The sequence below is a fragment of the Sus scrofa genome, chromosome 3 (assembly GCF_000003025.6).
Source record: "Sus scrofa isolate TJ Tabasco breed Duroc chromosome 3, Sscrofa11.1, whole genome shotgun sequence".
Lineage (NCBI taxonomy): Eukaryota > Metazoa > Chordata > Mammalia > Artiodactyla > Suidae > Sus > Sus scrofa.
The window spans coordinates 93,013,376-93,036,103 of NC_010445.4; the positions used below are offsets into that span (position 1 = coordinate 93,013,376).

General features: G+C 50.8%; 1 protein-coding gene and 1 long non-coding RNA gene across 2 annotated transcripts in view; one reads left to right on the forward strand and one right to left on the reverse strand.

The window, feature by feature from the left end:
* LOC110260017 overlaps positions 1–14,985 on the reverse strand; it is a 34,707-nt gene extending 19,722 nt beyond the window's left edge. The window contains exon 1 of the long non-coding RNA XR_002342723.1: positions 13,577–14,985. This is a non-coding gene — a long non-coding RNA (uncharacterized LOC110260017). The remainder of the gene's footprint in view (positions 1–13,576) is intronic.
* The window catches only part of KCNK12 (potassium two pore domain channel subfamily K member 12), a 54,861-nt gene that overhangs the window by 23,247 nt on the left and 8,886 nt on the right, over positions 1–22,728 (forward strand). The gene's annotated exons all lie outside the window — the stretch shown is intronic.

Consider the following 22,728-nt stretch of genomic DNA (forward strand, 5'->3'; position numbering starts at 1 on the left):
GGAATTTAGAGACGTAAAAGATACTTACTAAATGACTGAGAAGTACCCATCTTGGCTCAGTGGGTAACGAACCTGACTAGTATCCTTGAGGACACCAGTTCGATCCCTGGCCTCACGCAGTGGGTTAAGGATCTGGTGTTGCTGTGAGCTGTGGTGTAGGCTGCAGATGTGGCTGGGGCAGAGGCGGGTGGCTACAGCTCCAGTTCGAGCCCTAGCCTGGAAACCTCCACATGACGCAGGTGTGGCCCTAAGGAAACGAACTAATGAAATAAATAAACAAATGACTGCACTGGGGAAAGACATAAACTTGTATTCAGGCCTCTGGAAGGGCCTCCCCTTGGGTGGCAGCCTCCCTGGTTTCTTCCAGGAGAACTCCTTTACAGTTTCAGGGTGCAGCAAACTGGCCCCAGCCTCTCCAAGAGGAGTTACCATTGCCCTTGCTGCACCCTCAGCTCTAGCCAAACAAAACCAGGTATCGCATGCCTCCTGTCCTCATTACAGCATTACATCTGCCCATAACACCCTCTCCTGTCCACCCTCCTGCACGTCCCCCAATCCACGTGACGTTCGAGAGCCACTTCCTCTGCAGAGCCCACCCTATAATGCAGGCTTCACCAAGCCCCCTTCTTCACTTTGGCTTCATCATCTGTTTACCCAGTTCTGACCCCTCGCAGTCTTCTCACACGTGTGCCTTGGCATGGCCACCATGCTGTCAGATCCCACCTTTAAAAAATAATAACATGGAGTTCCCGTCGTGGCGCAGTGGTTAACGAATCCGACTAGGAACCATGAGGTTGTGGGTTCGATCCCTGGCCTTGCTCAGTGGGTTAAGGATCCGGCGTTGCCGTGAGCTGTGGTGTAGGTTGCAGACGCGGCTCGGATCCCGCGTTGCTGTGGCTGTGGTGTAGGCAGGTAGCTACAGCTCCAATTAGACCCCTAGCCTGGGAACCTCTATATGCCGTGGGAGTGGCCCTAGAAAAGGCAAAAAGACCAAAAAAAAAAAGACAAAAATGAGTTGTCTGCGATTGATGAAAATCTATCTTCTCATTAGAACACTTGAAAAAGAGGCACAAAGAAGTGAAAAGGAAAACAATTCCCCACATTGCCACTAGTGAAATAGACCCACCACAAGTCTTTTTGTTCTGGACAAGAATCTAGGGTCTTGCTTTCTCTCTACTGTTATGTAAGGTAGAAATAAGCTTTACACACGCCCCTGTTGTTGGATACATAGTACTCCTTGGCCAGGATGCACTATAGTTTGTCAGCAGCATGACTGTATCCTCCCCACCCCGGGACCCCCAGGATGGTGCCAAAGACTCTGTGAGTAATTGGGTTGTCTGGGGGGGTGGAAAGAGGGTGGGTTATGTTTAGTGCGTGGTACGTGTTAGCTACAGGGGAGCCATTTAGGAGGCTGGAAAATTACAGAGAACTCATGCTGAGCCCACGGCTGCCAGCAAAGGGCATTTAAAACAGATCCCAGGAAATTATAGTTTTTGCAATCTATGAGTTACTCAGGCAGGAAAGTACACAGGAGTGATGTGTTTTAGTAAGAACACAGAGAACAATGGTGCTAGCTAGCCATCCCGAGCGCCTGGGAAGGTAGGGTTTGAAACAGAAAGGCTTTCCCAGGTGCTGTTTTCAGTAAGCAAGCCCGGTCATTGGGAGCCGATGTGGCACAGGCCCCCACGCAGAGAGGCAGGGATTCTCTAAGCTACAAGGCCTTGAGGGATAGGCTGAGGCTACGCTAAGAACTGACAGGATGAGAATTCCTTCGGATCCCTGAGACACCACGTGTGTGCTGAAGGGGAGGTGGTGGGATGGGGGCAGCAAAGAGGGGGTGTGGGCATGTCTGTGTGTCCAGTGTCAGGGTCAAGGTCTGGATCCTCTGAGACAGTGGAGTCACCTGAAAGAGGTGAAATTGGTGGTGTCGAGAATGTCACTTGGCCATTTGCTGCCACCAAGAGCTGAAGGAGGGCAAGCCCTGGGGACTCAGCGCCACGTCTGGGGACCCTGCTCCCAGGAGCAGTGATGGGGCACCCTCCTAGCTCCTCAGTGAAGAGAATCTCCCTCCCCTTGGTGGCAGAGTAGCTGTGAGACTTGACGCGAGTGGATGCCTCACTCCTTGGCAGAGGGATGGGAAATAGAGACTTTAAAATGTTGAACATCCATCTCCGGTCTCCAGAATCCCGGTGGCAGGGGGAGGGGTGGGGACGAGCCATCCCCCACCCCAGCTCCCAGAAGACCAGCCCGGGCGGGGGCAGTGTCTAGGGCCTCCTGAGCATCCTCTCTTCCAAAGAGCCAACAGGGCGCCCACTGGGAGACTACACCCCGATGCCTTCTGGGGTGTCTGTCCAGCAAGGGGGGAGGAGCACCAGTGGGACAGTGGAGCTTCCCAGGGGTTCTACTCTGAAAGCCCTGGATGTTGTCACAGACCTGCAAGGGGAGGGCCAGCCACCACGGAGACACTGACCTGAATTCTGAAACCACTTCCACCACTTCCTTGCCTTAGACCGTGCCATTCTGAGCCTCAGATTGTGCACCTTAAAACAGGATAAGAGCCCCCGCCCCATTGATGGTTGGGAGAAAGGTATATATAAACTGTGTGTGAAATGACCTCAAAACCCCTTGTGAGGAAAGTGACACAGTGCAGTGACCTGAGCTTTAAGAAAAAGGAAAGGAAGGCAAGGGAGGAAGAAAGGGAAAGAAAGGTAAAGGTGGTTGTCACCTGTGCTGCTGGGTGGGTTGTAGCTATTTGTGGTGGTGAGGGGGTCTGCTATATAAGACCTGGCTGATCATTTTTTCACAGTTCCATGGACACTCCTGCTACAGTCAAAGTTCCCACCTCAAATGATTCCCTTAAAGAGCACGCATTCGCTGGTCGTCTACACACGTAGACAGACACACGTATTTACCCACCAGGAGTAGCATTTCCATAGCCAGTGCTGAAACCCCATAAGCTCCTCCGGGTCTTGTCTTGGCTTCCTGCAGGCTCAGGCTCTCCGCAGCAGCCTGGGCACCTCCCCCCGGCTTTGGTGTTCTTGCATCCCGCTATCCCTGAGGGACTTCAGGGGTCCCAGTCCAGCAGTAACTTCTCTGTTAACACAGGAACCTATGCAGTGTGGCCAGGGGCCAGCTGAAATTTCCTATAGGCTCCTGAAAGCCCAGCTTGGCTGCAGGACCCCAAGACAGCCCAGGGTTGCTGGGACCCACTTCCAGGAGACCTTCCCCTCAGTACTCCAGGTAGCAGAGTACTTACAGTTTAGGAAGGTACAAACTTAGACTAATTTTTTAAATTTCCCCCAACCCATCCCTTTTTATCCTGTTTATTGAACACCTAATAAATACCTGGTATTATATTCAATCTAAGTGAGATGGGAGGGGCCAGTGGCACAATGGATAAACCATCCGACTACAGATCAGGAGATTCTAAGTGAAATTAGCATCGTGACTCATTTACAAAGTCCTTGGTCTGGGCACGTTCCAGGGAGCTTGGGAGAAGCCGTCAGCCTGCTCACAATCCACTTGTGCACCAGACTAGACTCTGGCCCGTAGCCCAAGCCTGGTGTGGGGGTTAGGAGAGCCGAGCATCAGAGAGAGCCTGAAGGGAGGAGGCACCTGAGCGGCACCGCCTGAGAGCGTGGGTCCTGCTGAAGGAACCCAGCCAGCCTGATACAGGCAGCTGTTTCCTTGGCTGCCCCCATCTCCCCGGGGAGGTTACTGCTCTGGGTAGAAACAGTCCCCTGCAGTTAGCAGGATAAATATAAACACAGCCTCCTCCTGATCAGGGCTCAGAAACTAAGCTTTGCCTCTGAGCTCCCTGCAGCCTCCGCTGCTGCAGAAAACAGAACAAGCAAGGGTGCAGCAATGCAGGGCTTCTGCAGCTCAGCAAGCCTGGGCTGTGTCAGCTGGCTCGGGCTCCCGAAAACAAAGTATCACAGGCTGGGTGGCTGAAACAGCAGAAATTACTTTCCTCACAATTCTGGAGGCCTGAGTCCCAAAGTTCAAGGTCATTAGCAGGGTTGGCTACTTTGGAGACCTCTCTCTTGGCATGCAGGTGGCTGCCTTTTCACTGTGTCCTCATATGGTCTTCCCTGGGTCCGTGTCTGTCCTAGTCTCTTAGAAGGATGCTGGTCATACTGGATGAAGGCCTGCTTATATGACCTCATTTTACCTTAATCACCTCCCTAATGGCCCCGACAAACATAGTCACATCCTGAGATACTGGAGGCTTAGGGCTTCAACATATGAATTTTGGGGAGCCAAGAGGTCATTAAGGCCATTCCCCTGCCTTCAGACCGAAACATCTGCCAGGACCCTCCTGGGTGATAAAGGTGATGGCCTCTATTTTAAAGACCACCTTGGAGAAGGAGACTCCATGTCTTTGGTGGACTCCTGGGATTTGGAGATTTCTGGAAAATGCTGTGTCTTATTCTATGTGCTAAAACCGACTCCCTTCTACAAAGGATGTGAGCCAGTGTAGGGGATAAAGCTAGAACAAGCTGAACTGTAAGCTCTAAGGGGGCAGGACTGTATCCTACCATGACAGCTGCACATAGCAGGTGCTCAGGAGATTTTGTAGACAGGAGGAAGAGGGTGAGGGAAGGAGGAAGTGAGCTGAAAATAATTAAGAATTGATGAGAAATGTACTCGGTGCTAGACAGAGTCCTGCAGCAAGAGATCCCTGCACGGATCTGAGCTTCTAGCAAGCAGGAAACCTGAGCGCTCAGGTTCTCTCTAAAGGAGCAAGTGAGAGAGGACCCCTGGGAGATGTGCACTTTGGATCCTGAATTCAAGGAGAAACCAATCTCATGAGTCTTTAAATAAGGGACACAGGCAATGATATTTTTCCTTTGATTTTTGCAAAATATACAGACAGGGTGTTCAAATGGATATTTCTACCAGCCCTTCCTAAAGGCATGAAGTAAAGCATCAAATCACAGTAAGGCATTTCTGTGGGGAGCAGGATGATATGGTCCGTGGTTGCTATTTTCTGATGACCTAACTTAGTATAGAGATGGCACTTGGAAGTCCTGTAAGAGGAGACTCACGGCATACATAGGGTCTCTGGTTCAAATCCAGTGGGGTGAGCCTGTGCTCTCCCGCTTTCCAGGCCAGACACTAAGCCCACTGGAAATGCAAACACACCTCACAGCTGGCATCCAGTAGGTACTTTATGTTGTTATAAAAATGAGAGACCGGGCACGTATGGGTGTGAGGGAGTGCTATGGTCTCAATGTTGGTGTCCCCGTGCCCCCGCCCCTGCCCCCACCCCCCGCCAGATTCATAGGTGGAAACTTAACCCCCAAGGTGGTGTTATTAGGAGGTGGCCCCTTTGGGAAATGATTAGGTCATGAGGGGCCCTTATGAATGGGATTAGCGCTCTTATAAAAGAAACCTGAGGCATTCCCTTTATGGCTCAGCGTAATGAAGCAGACTAATAACCATGAGGATGCGGGTTCAGTCCTTGACCTCGCTCAGTGGGTTATGGATCTGGTGCTGCCCTGAGCTGTGGCATGGGTCACAGATGTGACTTGGATCTGTTGTTGTTGTAGCTGTGGCAGAAGGTGGTGGCTACAGGTCTGATTTAACCCTTAGCCTGGGAACTTCCATATGCCTTGGGTACAGCCCTAAAAAGAAAAGAAAAAAAAAAAAAAAAAAAAACACAAGAAGAACAAGAAGAAGCCTGAGCGGGTGCCCTTGCTTCTTCCACCATGGGTGGACTCAGCAAAAATGTGCTGTCAATAAGCTAGGAAGAGAGCTCTCACCAGATGCTGAATCTGCCGGAGATTCGATCTTGGGGTTCCAACCTCCAGAACTGCCAGAAATGTCTGTTGTTTCTAAGCTACCTACTCTGTGGTGTTGTGTCACCGCAGCCCAAATGGACCAAAGAAGTGAAGGCCTTAAAGCAAGATCTAACACTCGACACCCAGTTGTAAGATTTTAGGTCCGTGGTTTGTATTTTCTCCAAGAAAGAGGTCAGCCCAGCTAAGCCTTCTGCCTTCCCTGCCCTTTGTGGGGTACGTAACCTTAGTAATGAGCTTTTTTTTTTTGGTCTTTTTGCCATTTCTTGGGCCGCTCCCAGGCATATGGAGGTTCCCAGGCTAGGGGTCGAATTGGAGCTGTAGCTGCCGGCCTACACCAGAGCCACAGCAACGCGGGATCTGAGCCACGTCTGCAACCTACACCACAGCTCACGGCAATGCCAGATCCTTAACCCACTGAGCAAGGCCAGGGATCGAACCCACAACTTCATGGTTCCTAGTCGGATTCACTAACTACTGAGCCACGATGGGAACTCCAGTAATGAGCATTTTAACTGAGTGTTCACTCTGTGCCAAGCACTCTGCTGAGTACAGAAGCTATCCCGTGCAATCTTTGCTGCCGCCCTGTGAGGCAGTTCTGTCTCCATTTGATAGACGAGGACACGGACGCACAGCAGGTAGATCCGAGTGAGTGGGGGGCTCTGCATACAACCCACATCTCTGATGCCTGGGGGTTTTAACCACTGTCCTCTGACAGTCCGGTAATTTACCCAACCTCCCTGTCTTAGTCTGTTCAGGCTGCTATAACAAATATGCCATGGACTAAGTGGTTCGGGCATTTCTTTCTTTGTTTCCTTTTTTTGTCTTTTTGTCTTTTTAGGGCTGCACCCGCAGCATATGGAGGTTCCCAGGCTTGGGGTTGAATCGGAGCTGTAGCCGCCAGCCTATGCCAGAGCCACAGCAATGCCAGATCCGAGCCGAATCTGCCACCTACACCACAGCTCACAGCAACGCCAGCTCCTTAACCCACTGAGTGAGGCCAGGGATCGAACCCGCAACCTCATGGTTCCCAGTCGGATTTGTTTCCACTGCACCACAATGGGAACCCAAGGCATTTATTTCTCATAGTTCTGGAGGCTGGGAAGTCCAAGATCAAGGCTCTGGCAGATTCGAGGTCTGGTGAGGGCCTGCTTCCTGGTTAACAGGTGGCTTTGTCCTCACACGGTAGAGAGAAAGAGAGCTCTTTGGGTCCCTTTTATGAGGCACTAATCCCATTCCTGAGAGCTCCATCTTCATCTGACTACCTCTCAAATGCCCCGCCTCCTGGTACCATTGCATTGAGACAGGATTTCACCCAGGGAATTTCAGAGGGACACAAACATTCAGTCCATAATACCCCCTGAGGGTAAAGTAAGAGAAGTGCCTGGCTTGGCCCTGGCCTTCCCAGGTGTGGGCATCCCAGCTTCCCCCTAAACTACTTCAAAAACTGTTTCACCTGTCCCCCTGCCACCCTGCCCCTGGGGTCCCTTTCATCCCCTTTCTGCACTCTCTCCAGCCCCCTGCAGTCTGGCATCCACAGGCTGTGCTCCCTCCCTTCAGGCCTGCGGCCAACTTCCTCTCAGCTGCCAAGTCCCAGAGGAACTGTTAGGTTTCCATCTTACTGGATCCTTCTAGAAATTTCTGACCCCTCACCCCCTCATTCCTGCTTTTTCCTCTAGCTTCAGGGACCATTTTCTCCTGTGTCTGTGCACACTCTTTGGTCTCTCTTCCTTAGTCCCCTTCCAGCTCCTGCCCTGCTCTGAGCAACTCCACCTCTTCAAGGCTGCAGCCTCTGCGTGGGACTCCCTGACCCACTGCTTCAGACATCATCAACACAGAAGCCAGAGAGAATGGCCTTTTCTTTCTTTCTTTCTTTCTTTCTTTTTTTTTCTTTTCTAGGGCCGCACTCACGGCATATGGAGGTTGCCAGGCTAGGGGTCTAATTGGAGCTGTAGCCACCAGCTACGCCACAGCCACAGCAATGCCAGATTCGTGCCGTGTCTGCGAGCTACGCCACAGCTCACAGCAACGCCAGCTCCTTAACCCACTGAGTGAGGCCAGGGATCAAGCCCGCAATCTCATGGTTCCTAGTCAGATTTGTTAACCACTGAGCCATGACGGGAACTCCGAAACTGGCCTTTTCTTTTCTTACCATCATGTAAATTTTTTTAGTAGTTGAGCACTGATGGAGAGCATATTAACACTGTACACAAAATACAAACCGGTATGCTTTCAAATATTTCCCTTGTAATAATTGAAAGATTCTTGAGAAATGAGTTTGAGCAAAGAGATGCACACAGACTCTGAGAGAGTCAGATGCCATTTATGTCACATTATTTCCCATGGATTCAATTTCCTTATCTCTCAAATGGGACAATTGTGGCATTCTCTTTCCTGGGTTATGGTGACGACCACATGAGATACGACATAAAAGTTTGCGCTGTACGCTATCCAGAGATATTTAAAATGTTGATGGTTCTTCTTATCATCTTAATAGCTTCTAAATGGCATGAGAGTCTGCTCATGGAGGGAAAAAGGACAGTTATATTCAGCATCTCGGCTCCCCTTGAAAGCTACTTGAATATTTATTGTTATTATTTCTTCCTCCTTTTACAAAACCACTCATTTGTTTATCCCTCATGTTAAAAGCAAAGAGAGCGATAGATGGGTTTTTTGGTTTCATATTCTGGGGCATTTGCGTAACTTAAACTTTGCCCTGAAAGTGTCCATGAGAGACTTCCTAGCTAATCTCTTTGTCCGGTGTTTCCTTTATTTTCCCTCTTTTCTTCTCTGCCTCCAGCTTCCTGCCTCAGGGCCTTTGCTCTGGCCATCGACTGGCCTGGAACACTCTTACGCGCGCAGGATGTCACTTCCTTAACGAGGCCTTCCCTGACTCACCCCACTTGGCACTGCCACCTGCCTCCTCCCTCCCGGAGGCTCTCCCATCCCCTCAGCCAATTCTTGCTGCTGCTGCTTCTTTCCATAACACTTACCACTCTCTAATATACCACGTAGTTTACTGGCGTATTATGTTTGCAGTTTACTGTCCATCTCCCGTGCTGAAATGTAAGCCTCGTGAGGCCAAGGAACCCTGCCTCGATCACTCATGAATCCCAATGGCCGGGAAGAGAGTGCACCCTCGGTAAATAGTGGTTGAGTGAATGAAAGCCTCCTTCACAGGCTCCTCCTTTGGCCTTTAAATGCTGGGGTTCCCCAGAACTCCCATTCTCATACTGTACCTGCTTCCTGAGAAGTCTCATCCCTGTGACCCTTGAACCCAGTGTTCCAGCCTGGACCTCCAAGACTCCCCTCTCCCACGGCCTCCACCTTGCTTGAGTAAGGCATCTTTATGACAGCCAGCGACACGTCCTCTAGGAAGCCCACCCAGACCTCTCCTCTTGTTTCCTGACATCCCACGCTGTCTCCCCTGCTGTCATTTTCACAGGCTGTCATGGTCATTCTCTGGAGAACAGGGGTCCTATCTTATTTTTAAGTATAATTTTTTTTAAAATAACAATGCTTATGGGGAGAAAAGTTATGGTTTCAAAAGTAGTAATGATCCCATTTATACCACAGGAAATGTGAAATATTTATAAAAGCATACAGAAGAAAATGGAAATAAACATCACCCATATTTTCACAACCTAGAAGCATGCTCTGCCTATGGAATTAAATACGTGTATATACACATTCAGATATATATCCGTCCAAAGAAATGGGAAGGCTTTGAAGGATTTTTCTTAAATCGTGAATAGCATATTACAGAATGTTCCGTGTGGGATGGTTAATGAGAAAGACAAAAGCGACATCTGAGAGCCAGGAGCTGGCCTGGCACACCTGGTTGGGTGGCATGGTTGAGCTGGGGGGAGCGTGGGGGGAGGGTTCTGACCTTGAACATAAGCAACATCCCAGGACCTCTGTATTAGACAAGGCCACCTTGTGACCAAGGTGAAGTGAGATAAAAACCAGACCATTCACCAGTAATCATGTCTGAACACAGACCAAGTAAGAACATCATTCAAACCACAGAAATGACAAAACACCCCCATCTGGTTAACATGGGCGGCCACAGCTTCTTTACGTATCACACCTTTGGCCTTGCTCCATCGTTTCTCCCTTCTGGGTAAGGTTTATTAAGATAGCCAATCCTAGACTTACCCCCTGCTCCCTGCTTTGGTCGCATCCAATCCAGAGCAAAGCCCTCCTCCAAGTCACAGAACTCAAGCCCCAATCCTCCATGAGCCCTTTCTGATACCTGTGGACTGCTATGGCCCAACATTTCCCCGTGGTATCCCGTCTCCTTTATCACAACAGGTCAACAGACTCAACCTGGCCAACTGCAGGTGTGTACCTGCTGACCTTCAGCCACAGGGTATGGGCAATATTGGGCATCCAAGTGTTCTTCCCCTCCCCGACACCTGGCACCCAGCAGGTCTCAAAAGCCTGTTAAGAGGCGTTACCTAAGACTACGATGGAAACCACGTTTCTGGCAGGGAACCTGCTAGGGGTCACTAGACAGACCACCTGTTCTACCATGAAGTTAGCAGCTGTTCCTTGAGTCCCTGAATTATAAAACATAAGAGGAAACATGGGCCATGTCCTCCCTGGCTGGGCAATGCAGAAACATGCAGGGTTAAATAATATTCTGGGACCAATCAATAGTACAGGGGTCATTATGAGCAGCATATTAATTAAGTCCTGATGAGCTGAAGGGGCTGCCAGGTGACAGGTAGGTGAACAGAAAAGGAAGGAGTTGGTGCTGACCTTGAGAGGTGGGGAAGGGCGCTGCTGAGGCATGGGGGAGGGGATGTTCATGGAATGCTTGCTGGGTACTAGTTTCTTTCAGGCTGGGATGTGGCCCCTCCTGCTCACCTCCCCCCCCCCCCCCCAGTGCCTGACATAGGTAGGCTTTCAGTAATGACCTAGCGGATGAATATGTGTATGTGTGGGGATCAGCAAGGGGACCGTAGCCCTGAAGAAGGTTCAAAGAGAAGAGACGATGCTAGAAAAGTAGGTCGGGGCCTTGAATCCCAGTCTAAGAAGTTCTGGATCTTCTTATCACTTGGGAACTTATATTCCGCAGGGGACTGATCCAGCAGAGCTGTGCTTGGGTGCTGGTGATCTGGGATCACTTGTATGTGCAGAATGGACCAGAAGGAATGTTTCCAGAAAACCAGGCTACTGGGGTCTCTCTGTACAGGTGGGTGAGGGGTTCAAGGCCAGGTGGAAGGAATGTGGGATGTGGAGTTGGCCAAGCTGAGTTGGAATCCTGATGGTACCATTTTCTGTGACCTTGGACAAGGTCTCTAGCACCTCTGAGCCACAGCCACCATTGCCTATGGCTTGTGATCTGGTACAGATCATGCCATAGGCCCAGGCAGGCATTTTGGCTACAGCACATCCTCCTGCATGGTAGGACTCTTTGCATGTTTTAGAGCAGAATCACTATCAAATTCTCTGAACCCAAGACTGAGTCAGACTTGAAGAGGTAGAATGGAAAGAGCCGTGAATGTGGGGCTTGGGGCCTGAGTGCTCGTGGCATTCTTTCACTCATTATTGCACTTCTCTGAGCCTTGGTTTCAATACCTGAATAATGACCAGAAGGCACACACTGCCCCAGCCTCCAGGAGCTGCCTGGAGACACCTCCACGAAAGCACCAGCAGAGTGCGTGGGGCAGGGAGCAGGGCTACTTCCGGCCCCTCCATACCTCGCTTCCTGTGAGCCAGTCATCAAGCTCCCTGACTGCAGGGCGCTGAGAGCAGAATGCACAGTAGGAAGCAGCCCCCACCCCGTTTGGAGAAGGGGTACCCCTCATCCATTATCCTCTGACCAGGGCCCCAAGTCCAGGCCCTCCTGACCTAGCCAGGCCCTAACAGGACCACCATGCTTGTTTACTAGCCTATCGGGGGAGGGGCCATGACAGTGGGTAGCCGGGCACACACGGGTCCCCAGGGACCCTCTGCAGTGCTCCCCTGGCTGCAGCTTATAGCATGGTTTGTTTTCTTCAGGGTTTCTTGGCTTGATTTCTCCTCTAGAGCAGCCTGCCAGCTGCCATCTGTGAGAAGAGGTGCAGGAACGTGGCCGGGCACTGGGGACAAGTCAGTGGAATGGACCCAGAGCCCAGAGGAGCAGCGCCCCAGCATGAGCCTCTCAGACTCCAGCCCCCTGCCCTGCATCTCCCCTTAGCCTGGGCACAGAGACTCTCCTTCAAATGTGCCTCGTACTCCGTGGAAGGGAATGCGGGCGTGATTCTCCAGGTGAATAAAACAGAATTGACTAAGAGGAGTTGGAGCTGTGCACTGTGTGCACGTGAGAGCAGGAGACTTTGCTCTATGGGAACCTCCACAGCTTCCCTTTAAGTAATCTGCTCCTCTACGATCTAGGATTTGAGGTGAAGTGTGATTCAGTTGACATTGTAGTGACACTTCCAGGCAGGGGTGGCTGGACCTACCTTCTCCCCACAGCAGGTCTATCTGCCCTTCTATGTTTTGGTCGGGATGGGGGGGTACACCTGCAGCATATGGAAGTTCCCAGGCTAGGGGTCGAATCAGAGCTGTAGCCATCAGCCTATGCCACAGCCACACTAGATTTGAGCCACGTCTGTGATCCGCATCACAGCTTAGAACAGCGCCATATCCTTAGCCCACTGAGCAAGGCCAGGGATCGAACCTGCGTCCTCATGGATCATAGTCAGGTTCATTACCACTGAGCTACAATAGGAACCCCTGTTTGCCCTTCTGAGAGGTGGCCTGTGCCTCAGCACAGCCCTGAGTGAGGACCCAGAGGTGGGAGGAGCAAGGACAGGGCTGGGCAGTCTTCCTCTCATTGCCCCAACACAGGGCTCCTGTTGGCCAGACTTTTGTCCCATCTGGGACTGTCCCTGCCTTCCTGGCCTTGGAGTCCGCCTTCTCCAAAATTCCGGGCTGAGGCTCAGGCTCTGCTCTTTTCATGGTGGGCAGGAGGGGCGGTGATCTCATCTCTGGAAAGGATTAGTCATCGGGGAGACAGGGACAGATGGGGGGGAGCAGGATGGAGGACACGCTCTATGTAAATGAGTCATCTTCCCGCCAGCCCCACAAGGGCCAGAGCTTGACAGCTGCTCCCCGGGAGAGGTTGTTAAGCAGGAGCTTCCCGGAGGCAGGAGTAGTTAACTGGCTTTTAATAACTCATTTGGCTGAATGATTTCTGGTGAATAGAGAAAACCTGAATCCCACAGATGAAGCGCAGGGGGCAGGGGCAGGTTCACTCGGCCCCCACCAGCAAGGAGAACAGCGCCTGAGGTTCAAAGCCGATTCTCAGGGTCACTTGCCCATTTCGCCTAGATTACGGAAACTTTTCTAATGTTACAAACTCCCAGCCTGCAGGGTTCAGCCTTCTTTTCCTAGCCGCCCTGCCCTCTCAGCCATCCACCCCCACCCCTGGCTCTCAGCAAACAAAGGTCACCCCAGAGGCCCCCCAAAGAACAAGCAGATGCAACGCGAGAGTGGGAGGGCCTGCTTTCTTCCTGTGACTTGTGTTTTTCTGTGTTGCCTTTGTCCTGAGTAAGGAAGCATCTAGCCCGAGCCCAGCCCCCGCTCTCAGCTATAGCGGGAAGGGACCCAGCGCCACAGCCCCTAGGAAGCAGCCCATCTGGTTTATAGTTTAGACAAATCCTCCAGCGAACACAGCAGCCCACAGCCTCAGCTTTCCCACCGCAGCCCCACTTTTCCAGACTCCCGTCCTCAGTGCAGGGGCCGGAGCCTGAAGCCAGCCCAGAGGGGATACTGCCACTCACCGGGGACTGCTGAGGACCCGGAGGCCTGGCGAGGTGAAGGGACAACAGGTGGCCTTGTCTTGGGTGTGTGTCCTGGGGCTTTTCCTTGCCGCCGAAATCCCTACTGGTGCTCCCCGCCTTCCCTGCTTCACCTGAGGCTCTTCAGCTGTGACGGAAGGGCGGGCCTCGCCCCGGCTGTTTCCCAGTTAAGCTCACGCTTCTTGAGCACCTGCCATGTTCCAGGCGCCGTGGGAGGCACGAGGGAACCACCTCCTCATTTACTCCTCACAACAACCTCACGCAGTAGGCAGTCATCTGGCCATTTTTAGAGGGAGATGTACTGTGTCCACGGGGCCCCGTTAGCAGGTGGAGGCGCCAGCGCCTGATGCCCCAGCCCCTGCTCTCAGCCCTCCAAGAAAGCTGATGTTGGCCCTTCCCAAGTCTGCAGGGAGACTCACAGAGTTTCTCTTCTGCAGCTTGATGTTTGCAGAGCTTGTATGTTTTTACAAGGCCGGGCATGTTGCTGGATGCCAGGCCCGGATGCCGGAGAAGCCTCTAGAGGCACCAGGTAACACCCTCACTCCTGCAGAGCTCTGTCACGTTCAGCCTCAGTATAAGGTGGATAGGAGGTTCTTCCAGCCTCGTCCTCCTCCGCATGCCACGGCTTCACCCAGTCCATCGGCAAGAGTTACTGAACACGGTCTGTGGGCCAGAGACCAAGCACACATGGGAACCAGCCAGGCGGGAGCCAGCGCCTTCCCCTGGCCCTGTGCACAGCACTCTCCCAGCAGGGCACACCTTTCTCACACCCAGGCCTCTACTTCTTTCCAAAATCCCAGCCACCCTTCAAGATCGAACACAATACCTCTTTCTCCGTAAGACTCTCCCAGTCACTTCACCAGGAGGACGTCAGCTCTGCTTCTGACCTAAGCTGGTCTGTGGATTCCATTATGTAGCCAGAGTTAAGAACAGCTGCTCCAACCAAAAGCAACCTAAGTCTCTTCTGAATGCTTGTGCATTTGACTTTCTCCCTTATCATATGGCAAACTCCTTCGTCTTGTTTCAAACCCAGGCTCTGCCACTTGCTTGCTCTGTGATCTGGGCAAGTTATTTAACCCAAGTGTCTTTATCTGTTAAGTGTGATTCAATTTACTCATTTCACAAATGGGGATGATAATAATTCCCACTGTAGTTCATCAAATCTAATAAGACACCATCAAGTATAAATGCACCATTATGTCTAAAACTAATATGACATTGATGTTAACTATACTCCAATAAAATGAAATAAAAATAATTTCAAAAATATATAAATGCACCATGTATGCATACTATTAAGAATTTAGAATGCTGGAGTTCCTGCTGTGACAACAGAGGGTTAAGAATCTCACTGCAGTAGCTCAGATCACTGAGAAGGCACAGGTTCAAGCCCCAGCCCAATGCAGTGGGTTAAAGGATCCGGCATTGCTGCCGCTGCATCATAGGTTGCAGCTACTGCTCGGATTCAATCTCTGGCCTGGGAGTGTTCATAGGCCACAGGTGCGGCCATTAAAAAAAAAAAGAATTTAGAATGCTGCCACACAAACTATGCCGTCATTGATCGTAAGATGCATCTTGATTGCAGGGATGTTAAAATTTGAGAAAAAAGCGGTGACTTAGATTGAATGACACCCAGGGCCTCACAGCGTTGTGAGGATGGAAGGCGCTGATACACAGGAAGCTTTGGCACAGTGCCCGGCAACAGTGAGGGCTCAACACCTATCAGCTGTTTTTATCCCTCTGCTTTTCCATTCCCCACTAAGTGCTCTAATAACATCTTCCAGCCTTTCTTTCATCCTCAACCTTCCCAAAAGGTGAGTTATCCTCCTCAGGAGAAGAACTTGCGGAAGAATGACATGGGCAGCCTTGAGGTACCAGGCCTGGGGCACGTGTCCCAGGGAAGTCACCTCTCCAGTGTCCAGAAGGCCAGGAGCCGCCCTCCTTTGCCCCAAGGGTCAGTGTCTTGGCTCCAGCCACAGACTAGCCTGATGGCAGCCCTGCCTTCTACTCCACAGCCCAGCCCATGTCACCCTCTGTTCCCGTTTGTGGAGGGCGAGGCACTGGCAGGCCTGGCTGCTGGTCTGGCCCTGGGCAAGGCCCAGCCTCGTGTGACCTTTAGTCTCCTTGATGATTAAAGGGAGCCTGTTCATCCCTCCTCCAGCCAGTCAGGAAGGATCACTGGAGACAGGGATGTTGCGAGAGGGTTCCCAGAGGAGTGTGCCAGGCAGATAGGTGGGGCCATGGAGGGGTTTCCAGACTCAACAATGAAAAATACAAGACTCCCAATTAAATATGACCTTCAGAAAAACAACAGATCATTTTTTAGTGTAAGTCTGTCCCATGCAATTTTGAGGATGTACTTACATTAAAAATGATTTATCTGAAATTTACATGTATCTGGAGTCCTGTATTTTATCTGATGAATCCTAGTGGGTCCTTTCCCATCCTCTCTCCACTGTCCCCACTCAGCTTTCTCACCCTCTCTGATATTTAACTCTCACCCTTGAGAAGCTCTTGAAATGTTTACTTTCAGTTATTCAGTCAATACATAACAGTCCTTGCCTACTGTATACATGATTCTTTTGTTCACTGTAGAGAATAGAAAGAATAATAATAAGCTACTATTAAGGGCTTATTAACGTGCTAGGCAGTGTTCTAAGTGTTTTGCATGTATTGACTCAATTTAATGCAAAAATTATTGAAGAAAAACAGTTCCCATCATGGCTCAGCGGGTTAACAACCCAACTAGTATCCCTGAGGATGCAAGTTTGATCCCTGGCCTCGCTCAGTGGGTTAAGGATCCAGTGTTGCCATGAGCTGTGTGTGGTGGAGGTCGCAGATGTGCCTTGGATCCCGTGTTGCTGTGGCTGTGGCATAGGCCAGCAGCTGTAGCTCCGATTAGGCCCCTAGCCTGGGAACTTCCACATGCTGCAGGTGCAACCCGGGGAAAAAAAAAAAAAAAAAAAAAAAAAGGAAAAAAATTATTGAGGAGGGTATATTATTATCTCCACTTTCCAGATGAAAAAATTGAGACAAAAAGTTAAATTAATTTGCTCCAGGACACATAACTAGGGAGCAGTGGAGCTAGGATTCAAACCTCAGCAGCCTAGTTCCAAAGAGCCAATGTGATTTGGTCCCTAATCACAAAGGGTTCCCAATCTCATTGTGGAGACAGACCCAAAAAAGTAATTAATGCTATAAGTCATCTGTGCTTGGTACTCAAAGGTTCACTGACCAGCTGCAGTGGCCTCACCTAGGACCAGGTTAGAAATGTAGAATTTTGAGCCTCAGCCCTAGATCGAAAAAGGTCCCCCGGTGGGTCCTAGATAATCAAGTTCAAGAAGCACTGGAGTTCCTGTCGTGGCTCAGTGGTTAACAAAGGAACCATGAGGTTGCAGGTTCGATCTCTGGTCTCGCCCATTGAGTTGAGGATCCGGCGTTGCTGTGGCTGTGGCGTGTAGTTCGCAGATGCGGCTTGGATCCCGCGTTGCTGTGGCTGTGGCTTAGGCAGGCAGCTGTAGTTCCAAATGGACCCCTAGCCTGGGAACCTCCTTATGCCAAGGGAGAAGCCCAAGAAATGGCAAAAAAGACAAAAACAAAAACAAAACAGAAGCACTTCTCCAAAAAAGTAGAGTGACAGTCTCTCCATTCATTCAGCCAACCTGGCCCAGTATGTTCTACATATCAGGCACTTTTCTAGGCGTTGCAGTGTCCCAGGGACTTTTTTTAAAATGTGGGAAATCTTCACAAATATTTCTAAATGTCTCATTCTTAATTCTCCATGAGAATAGAGTACAGCATTTCCCCAAAATTACTCTTTGAAATACTCCAGTCATCTGAGATGACTAAATATATTCTATGGTCAAATTAGTTTGGGGACCACTGGATAGTGTTAGCATAACACCCTTGGATTCATAAATCACACAAGCATAGTAAACGCTGAAAAGTCCTGCAGTAAATAAATTGTTTCACTTTAATTTCTTTTTCTAATTTTGGAATTCTCCCCACCTCCCATTAAGCGTACTTACTGTCTCATCTTGAGGAACACATGTTGGCAGGTTGTATTACAGTTTACATCGAGGGTTCACATCTGGTGGTTGATGTTTTCTAGATAAAGAAACCAAGGCCTTAGGAGTTAGTGATAGTAACTTGCTTCAGTCACTACAACAGAAATCAAAGCTTTGAGTTCAAGTCTGGTACTACTTCCTTGACCCTGGGATGTTTAACCAGGCCCCTAAGCATTGGCATCAGTTGGAGTGTGTTTGGTTGCATGTCGCAGAAGGCTTAAGCAGGAAAAGAGATTTATGGGCTCAGGCAACTCAAGTCCTAGTGTACGTCAGGCAGTTCAGCCAGTTTGGACAGTTCGTTAGGGTCATCAAGAACTCATTTCTTTCAGGATACTTTGACTCAGTCTTCTGCAGTGTCAGCTTCATCAAAGGCTGGCTCCTCATGGCCACAGAAGGCTACCAACCCCTCCTGAGGCCATCTCCTGCCCCCTCCCCACCCAGGGCAGTTCTCTCTTAAAAGTGAGAAGGATTTAACCCAGAAACTATCAGAGGAACTCTTCTCTCATCTGATAAGCCTGAATGGGGTCACGTGCCCATTCCTGAGCCAATCTGTGGAGCCATGGAAATGCCTTGCACTGATTGGCTTAGGTCTATCCACACTTGAGCCAATCATAGTAAGGCACTGAATTATCCTGATTGGCCTAAGCTAATGGAGCCCAACCCTCGGGTGGGTCAGTTTTCCAAGGGGTCTGGCTGCTACACTTTAGGTGTGGGGAGGTGATAATTGTTAAGGTGACAGCTGCAATATCCACAGTAAGAGTTGTAGGTCACTTGAAATTTAAACCAGTAAGTCATCGTGATGTACATTTTAAATATCTTACGGTTTTATATGTCAACTGTACCTCAATAAAACTGAAAAAAAAATTTTTTTAGGAGTTCCCGTTGTGGCGCATTGGTTAAAGAATCCGACTAGGAACCATGAGGTTGCGGGTTCGGTTCCTGGCCTTGCTCAGTGGGTTAACGACCCAGCGTTGCCGTGAGCTGTGGTGTAGGTTGCAGACGCGGCTCGGATCCCACGTTGCTGTGGCTCTGGCATAGGCCGGTGGCTACAGCTCCGATTAGACCCCTAGCCTGGGAACCTCCACATGCCACGGGAGCGGCCCAAGAAATGGCAGAAAAGACAAAAAAAAAAAAAAATTTTTTAAAACAATGTATGTGCTCGCTTCTGCCAGAACATATACTAAAAAAAAAAAAAGAATGTAGGAGTTCCTGTCGTGGCCCAGGGGAAATGAGCCTGACTAGGAACCATGAGGTTGCAGGTTTGATCCCTGGCCTCACTGAGTGGGTTAAGGATCCGGCGGTTCCATGAGCTGTGGTGCAGGTCACAGACATGGCTCGGATCTGGCATTGCTATGGCTGTGTGTAGGCCAGTAGGCCAGTGGCTATAGCTCTGATAGCTCTATAGCTCCCTAGCCTGGGAACCTCCATATGCTGTGGGTGCGGCCCTGAAAAAGCAAATAAATAAATAAAAATATTTGAGTAAGTTCCCTTGTGGCACAGCAGGTTAAGGATCTGGCATTGTCGCAGCTCTGGCACAGGTCACAACCGTGGTACGGATTTGATCCCCAGTCCGAAAACTTCCACAATGCCACAGGCACGGCCAAAAACAAAAACAAAAACAAATCAAAATATTTGTAACTGGGCAGATTCCAACCAGCGGGGTCATCAGGAATACAGTATAACATTGTATCTTACAGGAAGGGCTTTAGTTCATTCACATTAGAATCATCGGGGGATATTTGTTAAAATGCAGATTCCTGGGCTCTTAACAAGCCTATGGAGTGGGACCTGCCTTGGAATCTGCATTCCAATCATGCATTCCAGTTGCTTGGATTAGCCCTGTTTTACACATGCTCTCCTGGGGTAACTATTTGCTCTCAAAAGTAAACCAGATTGAGGAGTTCCCGTCGTGGCTCAGTGGTTAACAATTCTAAGTACCATGAGGTTGTGGGTTCGATCCCTGGCCTCGATCAGTGGGTTAAGGATCCGGCGTTGCCGTGAGCTGGGGTGTAGGTTGCAGACGCAGCTCGGATCCCACGTAGCTCTGATTAGACCCCTAGCCTGGGAACTTCCATATGCCGCGGGTGTGGTCCTAAAAAGGACAAAAGAAAAAAAAAAAGTAAACCAGATTGAATTATAAATTGTATTTCCCCTCCTCCAAGCTGACACTGCAGAGCCAGTGGGGAAAGGTCCCTGAGGTGATGAGCTCAGACTTCTTATCTGGCACAGTGGAAAGGGCTTCAGATCAGCTCAGCCACCTACGAATGGTACCTCGGCCAAGGACCTTCACCTTCCTGGCCCATGTCCTTGCCTGCATTGTTGGGGTGGATGGTTGGGGGGACTGGATGAGAGGACACGTGTCCAGTGTCTAGCACAGAGGCTGCCACCCAGGACCCAACACAGATCAGTGCTGGCCTCCCCATCGCGCTTCCAGGCTCTCTGAGCTGAACTCCAGAGGCCCTGTCACCAGGGCCCCATTTGCGAAGGCGGCACCAGACAGGCTGTGGGAATGAGCTTCACAGCTTTTGTCAAAGTGGCATAATAAAGCCCCCAAGTGTCTGCTCTTTGCAAACCGGGATGGCAGATCAATTGTGGCATAAACAAAACAGCAGGCTTGTGCGAACCCGGGGACAGATTACACCTCTGCAGGGTGTGAGGTGGGGGTAGGGGGGTCCTCGGAGTGGCTGGGTTTGCCTTTCCTCTGGCTGAAGCTTCAGCGCCCCTCTCTAGAGCCAGCCTGGCTCCCTGCAGATTGCCTGAGCTTGGGGGATGGCTCTTCCATTCTGGGAACCATCTGGCTAGGCAGCAACATGAGGCCCGGACCCTACTGCCCTCAGCAAGAGGCCTCACCTCCCTCAGAGCTCTGAGCTGCTTGGTGTTTTTGTTTTGTTTTGTTTTAACAGTGCACCTGCAGCACATGGAAGTTCCCAGGCTAGAGGTTGAATTAGGGCCGCAGCCACCAGCCTATGCCACAGCCACAGCAATGCCAGATCCGAGCCACATCTGTGACCTACACTGCAGCTTGTGGCAACACCAGATCCTTAACCCACTGAGCAAGGCCAGGGATCAAAGCACATCCTCACAGAGACAACGTTGGCTCCTTAACCTGCTGAGCCACAATAGGAACTCCACCTCTTGGTGTCAATGGGAAAGTAGGGAACACCATGCCCCCTCCACCCTGCAGCCAGAGCTGAGCTGACAGTGGGGTCTGTAGGAAAGCAAAGGAGGTGGAGCAGGTCCAGGAGCCAGACCTCGGGAATTGGAAGTGAGAGGAACTGGGTACCCTCGTGCTGTCAGAGAACTTCCTGACATACCTGTCCCCTTCATCCCGGGCATAGCCAATCCAGCATTTGGTGTCTTTTCAGGCCTGGAGTCATAGCCACAAGGAGAGCACAGAAGGAGCTCTGGCCCAGCCTCTGGGGGTGGGGGGGCAGCAGGGAAAAGCTGTGCCCTGGCCCAGGAAAAGCCACTGGCAGTAGAAGGGTGGGGATCTGTGCAAAACCTCTAAGAAGCAGCCTGGATGGAGTTCCTTTTGTGGCTCAGCAGTTAACAAATCTGACTAGGATCCATGAGGATGCAGGTTCAATCCCTGGCCTCACTTACTGGGTTAAGGATCTGGCTTTGCTGTGAGCTGTGGTGTAAGTCGCAGATGTGGCTCGGATCCCACGCTGCTGTGGCTTCGGCTTAGGCTGGCGGCTACAGCTCCAATTTGATTCCTAGCCTGGGAACCTCCATATGCCACCGGTGTGGCCCTAACATAGCAAAAAAAAAAAAAAAAAAAAAAAAAAAAAGCATCAGCAGCCCAAATACTCTTGAGGGCAGGGTTGGCATCTGGCTGGCACGAGGCCTTCCAAACCAGGTCCTCCCTGTTTTCTGGAGGAAGAAATGAGCAGGTGGATGTTGGTCTTCCGGCCACATATCTGGTGGTGTTGTCATGTAGAGGCCCTCGTGTGAGGCCACAGCCCTGTGGGGAAGGAGAAGAGTGGGTGGAGAAATGGTCTCACTCTGAGTTCCGTCATCCAGGGAAGAGACAGATCCTTGGCAAGAAACCCTGACTCCCAAGGGGCTGCTGGGGCAAAAGCCAGGAGTCCAGACGTGGAGGAGTTTGGAGCCATCTGAGGATGCTCCCGAAAGTGGAGATGGTCATGGACTTGGACTCGGGGGAGGTCAGGCAGAGCCAGTGGGCAGAGCCCACTGGGCAGATGAGTCCCCTGCCTGTGGGTGATCAGCTGGATACTGCTAGCCAGAAGCCGTGGTTCCCTCTGTGTCTCTTTCTTCCCACTGTCCCCAAGCCCTGTGCTGAGTCTGGCCTGAATAGCCCTGCTGCCTTAGCTGTGCCACAGGAAGGGGGATGAGTCCGCCTTGGTGGGAACCTCTCCCCAGATGGTCAGCCGAAAGAGAGCCGAAAGAGGAGAGAGGGCTCATGGGGACAGGAATTGTGACTGAGGGTCAGCCCCCCTCCCCATGTGAAAGTGCTCTCCTAGCTGCCAGGCCTGGAGGATGCAATTTGGCTTTTTAAGAGGAGTGGTAGCCCTGGGGTGCTCTAGGGTGATGGAGAGAAGGTAGATGTTAGACGTCAAGCAAATGGGGATTCAGACTCAGCTCCACTTTTTCTGGGCTGCGGGGCCATGGCAGTCACTTAGCCCCCTGACCTGAGGCGTCTTCACAGGTTGCAGAGGGGGAATGGCAAGAAGCCTGTGAGGCCAGCCCTGTTGGTGGTGGGCCTGTAGCAGAGTGAAAATGAGTCCAGGTGGAACCAGTTTATTAAATGGGCTGACACAGGAAATGGATTTGTCTTCATCTATGACTTTAAAGAATTCCCCTTTGGATTCCTTAGCAACATTTTGGATAGATACTAGAGTTTTCCAAATAATTTTTTTAAGTACCAGCAGTTTTTGTTTGTTTGTTTTTAGGGCCGCACCTGCGGCATATGGAGGTTCCCAGGCTAGGGGTTGAATCAGCGCTCCAGCTGCCAGCCTATACCACAGCCACAGCAACACCACATCCCAGCCGCATCTGCTACATACACCACATTGCACAGCAACGCTGCATCCTTAACCCACTGAG